Genomic DNA, 6,451 nt, shown 5'->3' on the forward strand with positions numbered 1-6,451 from the left:
ACAGTCACGATACAGAGATCTTTTGTGTGTTTGTTGTTTGTCTGGAGCGAGAAGGAGCGAGTAGAGAGCGCCAAGACAAAAGCAGGTTAGATACAGCCGGGCATTATCTGAGTGAGCGCATTGTGTGTTATCAATCAGCAGTGTTTGTTTATTAACTAGGAGGTCTTCGGCGGCGTTCAGAGGGAGCGGAGTGTGTCGGGAGGTCAGCAGAGGTGAGGAGGCCTTCATCGTCACGTCTAATCGAGGGCGAAGGATTTCAGTATAAAAGCACGTCCAGCCAAATCAAAGCGGTTTTAAGCCTTGTTAGACATCACGTTGGCTAAAAAGCTGCTTTTTAAATACCGTTGATCAAACTACGGCTCAGTTTATGCAACGCTAAACGGAACTGCATCGATAATAACTGTTTCCAGACAGGTTTCCCAAGCATTTCCTGTGCAGACTCATCTAAACTCGCAAGTTTTCAACGAATGAATAAGCGAAAATAAAACGCGTGGCATTAATTATTATTTATTATACATTATTTAAAGGAATGCAATTATTAGTGTTTGTTTGTGCATTTATTTTAACTGTGTTTCGCATATAAGTATATCGGTAGAGGTGGAATTTGCTAATAAATAAATAAAGTTTTTCAAATAGGTTTCCTAAATATGACTGCGTTTTAGTGGCATGTTAAAAAAAATAAATTAAATGTAAGATCGCATTTGTCGGCACTAAAACGTCGTCATGCATAAATTCTTCAAGGGTTATACCTTGCATATGCATTTTTTAAAATAAAAGAATAATGGCCTTTAGAGAACACATATTTCAGTGCTATATCTGATGGTAGAGAAACGTTATTAAGTGGATAGAGTCGTATTCCAAAAATAAAATAAAATGTAACAAAATAAAATTGCTCTTGCAAGCTTAATTATATGAGATGGCAACATAATGGAGGCAGAATCACCAACTTATGTTTCTTTTCTTACGTTACATGGTTTATATGGAATATTGTAGCATATGATAGACCCGCAAAATGCAGTTTTTATTTAATAAACAACCCACAATTTAACAAAGTGAATTCCTTTTTTCGGTGCAGCATGTTAAATCAACACTGTTAGCAGACTATTTGTTCTGTTTATACAAACAACATTGCACCTTTATTTGGTGAAACCTTGTAATAGAGCTATCATAAACAGATCTGTTACATAAGTTCATGAGTGCATTGCAACATTGTTGTAACAGATGGCTCAGGCCAAAGATTTTATCTGTTAAAGGCATGTGACAATGTCATTTGTGTGCCATTTCCTGGCGGTTTTCTGGAGCTGTGTGGTGTCACATGAAGATCTGTGTTGTTTTGTGCTACTTTTGGACATTTGTTTTGAGTAGAGTTAGTTTCCATGTGGTAAGTGAAATGTCTTTAATGTTTATGTGTTGTTGTGTGTGTGTGTAATGAGGGCTATGTGTGAGCTGTCCTCTGTTTGTACTGTATTTCTGAGACCATGCAGTGGCCATGGCTATGGTGGGTGTGGTTAGTGTGGGATGGGCGTGGTTAGACTGTACACGTGTGCGAAATTGCAAATATTTGCAGTTGATTTATTAAGCAGATGCATTGTATAAACTACATATTACAAATAATATTCAACATGTAAAGTTTTTATATTCAAATATATTATGTGTGTGTGTGTGTGTGTGTGTGTGTGTGTATATGTTTAGAATTATATTTAAATATCTAGAAATATCTAATATTTAAATAATAAGACATTTTTTGTTTTGTTTTATAAATGCATATTTAATGCATAAATGTGCTAAAATGCTGAAATCAAATACATATTAGAAATTATATGTTGCATTATTTATTTTTAGTCACATCGCTGTTATAAATCCTATATAATAGCAGAATTATACTATATTTTTGAGATTATTGGCCATAGCTATTATTATAGGAGGGATTACGTTTATCTTGAATATAATTGTTGCACTGATAAAATGTTGATAAATGTAAATGTGAATTATATCACACATCATATATATATATATATATATATATATGTGTATATATATATATTGTGACGAGTCGAGTGCCCCTCCTCTTTATATCACCATCACCCGTCCTTTATTCGCCGCCCTTTCCCAGGCTCCGACGGGAGGGTGTGTGTGTTCGAGGAGGCGTGGTATCGGTCAGGTCTGGCGGCGTGTGACGCAGCGCACCTGAAGGGGATTAGCCTTGTCACCGTCGCCGTTAAATACCTGACCGCGTCTCTCCTCGGGAGACCGGTCTCTTCCCCGTGCATGCACGCTGGTGTCCTCGTGGGTCCAGGAAGGGTGCGCGATGGACCTCACCCGCCGTCCGAGAAGTGCGTCGTGGGACCCCGTAGTCCAGGCTGTGAGCACACAGCTCATCCCACTCTGCCGCCGGAGCAAAGAAACGACGGAGACGCGCGGAAGAAGCCGCCCCCTCGCGCCCGGGCCAGAAAAAGGGGAGCGCGTGGCGACCGCCGGACTCCGCCCCTTACCTGGACCCTTCCCCTGGAACACGGCCTCAACCTTCACTTTCCCAGCGGCACGGCGAGGACACCAGATCCCCTTTTATTTGGACACTTTTCCCATGGACACTTTATTTTGTATTATTATTATTTTTGTCAATAAAAGCCTCTCCGAGGCCTGACGCCACGCCCACTGTGTCTGTCGTTGGCTCCTCCGTCACAATATATATATATATATATATATATATATATATATATATATATATATATATATATATATATATATGATGTGTGATATAATTCACATTTACATTTATCAACATTTTATCAGTGCAACAATTATATTTCCGAAGTAGAAATCACTCATGATGGTCCCTACCACAAATAAGTACGTAACACATGATCAAAAGTTATAATTAGCTTATATTTATCATACGTATGAACAATACCATTTAATAAGTATATTGTTTTATGCACTTTATTGTGCATGAGGTTCAGTTCATCGACGGTTGACATATGGTGGATGTTCATTGGTTGAACTGTCCACTTATTTGCGTTCGAAAAGTTAGCCTTCGTGTGTGTTCTTTTAGCCCCGAACTTCCCCATCTGCCGAAACACATTCTCCTAATCCTCCATCAGCAAGTGTTCCCTCCTTATTGATTGACAGGAGATGGAGAAAGTGACAGTTTGCAGACAGTAAATCAGGTCAAGCGGACAATAGGCACAGTGTTCCTCCGCTGTCCCAGGCCTCTCGCCCCTTCAAGTCATTCTTTCCCTCGGTCGTGTCGGGACGTCTATGCATGGTTATTGCATTGCTGCCTCACAGGAACATTTCGGCTTTGCAAGACGTGAAGTGTAACCGATCTGATTGAGGTCAGACACGCTAACCTGGACACACTAACTCCGACCGCATGTGGGATGTTTGAAGAGTGCTGTGTGTACGTGTGCTGGGAGCGCTCCTCCACTTTAATAACTTACTGTGACAAGTCATACGTGCAAAATCATCCCTCGGCTCACGTGCTGTTTGAGTGGTTTTGCGATGTGTTCAACCAGCAACTTATCTTAAGGAGGGACGTTTCACCCCAAAATGAAAATAAAAGAAAAATTACGCACACAAAAAATAAATTGCATTATAAGCGTGTGCAGGTGTGTATATATAGATTTTTTTTTTCATTTGGCATTCCAATTAATCTCATACTTATCCATCACATACTTATGTTCCGCCATCATAAAAATATTTTTTAAAGATATTATTATTATTAGAAGTAGTAGTAGTAGTATTGTCGTAGTATAAATACTACCAAGATATGTCATTTGCATTGCATAAATTATATATAGTTTATGATCTTAAAAAATAATAGGGTATATTAGTAATGTAACATAATAAAATATATATCATTTGTAAAAAATATATAACAAATGTGCGTGTAAATTCAATTAAATATTGTATCAAATAAATTAAATATTATATTATATAAACATTATTGTTTACATAAATTATTTGTTTGTTTGGTTACTTAGAATTATGTTTTTTTCTGGCGTGAGAAATAAATTTTGGGTTAAATGTGTTTCATTGTTCTGGACTAGTTTCATGAGACTTACTCATCTTGTTAAGGCACATTTATGCAGCTTTTTTAACCCCTGATCTGTTTAATTTTTATTCTCTCTCTCTCTCTCTCTCTCTCAGCCTGGTTTCACCTGTTTTCAGAGATCAGGCTCAGCCGGGAGCATGTGAGGTCAGACTCTTCACAGCTTTCAGGGATCAAAGCCCTCCTGCCAGCCATCTCTCCCCTGGGCACAGTGCCCTCCTGACACCCCCTCCTTCTGCTGTCCATCGTGGGAGGAAGACAGCTGCTGGGAAACTCTGAGCTACCTTTCAAAACCAGCAGGTCAAGGTTTGATTGCTCTTCATGGGTAGTTAGAATTCGCCGGTACAGTAGATGTCATAACTACACCTTTATGTGGGTTTGGGTGCTTCCGAGGGTCCTGTGCCAACCAAGAAACAGATACCTTTCTCCAGGTATAACAGACACTGAAAAATAAAGAGATACCAACATAGACTCATAAGCACGCCCATTCATAGGTTTGGGATCAGTATACAATTTTTGTATAATATTTCTACCATTTATTTATTGTAGAAACTACCTTTTTCTGCAGAAATTCATTAATATAAACAATTTTTCAAACAAACACGTAATTTAAAAATCGTTGCATGATTATGTATACGAAGTTTCCCATCAGCACATTTTACTATGTGAAAGGGATGTTGTGCATTGCTGTGATATGGATAACCTCACAGCTCAAACCGACTCATGACTCCTTAATACTCTGTGTGAACTCTGACCGTGTCTGTTACACATTTTTCACTGTCACACTCTCCATGCACACAGTGATGCACTTTCAGAACTGCAAGAGCAATGGAAAATGACTGATACGTCTGTAAAATAAAATAAAATTAAATAAAATAAAATTAAATTAAATTAAATTAAATTAAAATAAAATAAAATAAAATAAAATAAAATAAAGTAAAGTAAAATAAAATAAAATAAAATAAAATAAAATAAAATAAAATTTTAATTAACACATTTAAGTCCAGGAATATTTCAAACACATGGATTTCTGTTTAAATTAAATTTAAAAATTGCTCTTTTAATGTAGTTAAAGTTGTTAATGGAGGTCTCGAATATGAACATTTTGGCTGTTTTGACCGACTATTGATTTTATCAGAACATTTGCCAATGAGGACAGTTTGAGAGATTCATCAAATGTTTTCTGAAAGTTATTTCTTGTGGTTGTTTATCAGGAGAAACATCATGATTTTGACATCTCTCTCGGTGTAGATGTGGCCCACAGACACCTGATCCAGTATCAGCAATTAGCTCGCTGAGGGTGATGTGGTCATTTGTCTCCATTTGCGCAAACTTCTGAACGCGTCCACCGTGAAATTAGAGCCTACCAATTGCTAACCATATCCTTCCACCACCGCCAATCACAGCTTGCGTTTGGGTGTCTGCTAAAGTTTCTCATTTTCTCCCGCAGCCTGTATTTAGTGTTCGTGGGAACTCAGGGTCAGTCACCTTGGCGTCTCTCCTCCATTCAAGGTCAATACAGATGTAGCCTGCGTAAAAACAAAAAGCGCTAACCTGTATTTTAGACAAACTGTGAAACATACATTCAGCTGATAGTGTTTTGAATACTTGCACAGTGCGTCTGAAATCTGAGATCACAGAGCTGATGTTATGGTGTGCGCTTGTAGGCCGAGGAAGGTTACTTTATCACGGGTTCCCTCAGTTTTTAAAACGGCTGCTAAATTGACAAATCAAACTTAACTATTCTACATGACCTTATTCTACATCCCTAATCCTTCTCAATACCTAAAATGATCAACTGCATTACTAATCAATAATAAACAGCAAATTAATCATTTAATGAGGGAAACGTTAGTAGTAAATAGTAATCAATATTAGCATTGTTATTATTGTTATCATAATTAAGACATCTTATATTTAACAAGGATGCATTAAACTGATAAAAAGGCACATTTATAAATAAAAAAATTGTAAAACTGCTGTTATTTTGAACATTCTATTCATCAAAAAAATATTCTATTCATCAAAAAAATATTAAATAAAATTATATATGTTTCCTGAGCAGTGGACATCATATTAGATCAGCTTTGCATCACAGAAAGCAATTACATTTTAAAACATATGTTAAAATAGGTAACATTTATTTTAATTAGTCCACATTTTTCATAATTTTAGTGATTTTACTGATTCGACAAGCATGTGAGTTGTTATTTCTGTACTAGTTGTAGTTATTATTTTTCTAGAGTTTAACTTGCAGCTGTTTTTATGATTACATAGCAGTGTTTAATTTGAATGCAGAATAATAGTATTATAAGAAATTTCTAAAATTCTGGCCACACTATGAATAAAACCTTCAGGTTTCACTATATAGTAAACCTTTCTATATATATATATATATAT

The 6,451-nt window shown here is 36.7% G+C and overlaps 1 long non-coding RNA gene across 1 annotated transcript; it reads left to right on the forward strand.

Annotated features, from left to right (window-relative positions):
* The first annotated feature begins 1,259 nt into the window (after positions 1–1,259).
* On the forward strand, positions 1,260–6,031 carry LOC122356176. Its single transcript, XR_006252290.1, has 2 exons — positions 1,260–1,381; positions 4,150–6,031. It is a non-coding gene; the product is annotated as an uncharacterized LOC122356176 (long non-coding RNA).
* Positions 6,032–6,451: the final 420 nt, after the last annotated feature.

This window comes from Puntigrus tetrazona, chromosome 13, assembly GCF_018831695.1.
Source record: "Puntigrus tetrazona isolate hp1 chromosome 13, ASM1883169v1, whole genome shotgun sequence".
Classification (NCBI taxonomy): Eukaryota; Metazoa; Chordata; class Actinopteri; order Cypriniformes; family Cyprinidae; genus Puntigrus; species Puntigrus tetrazona.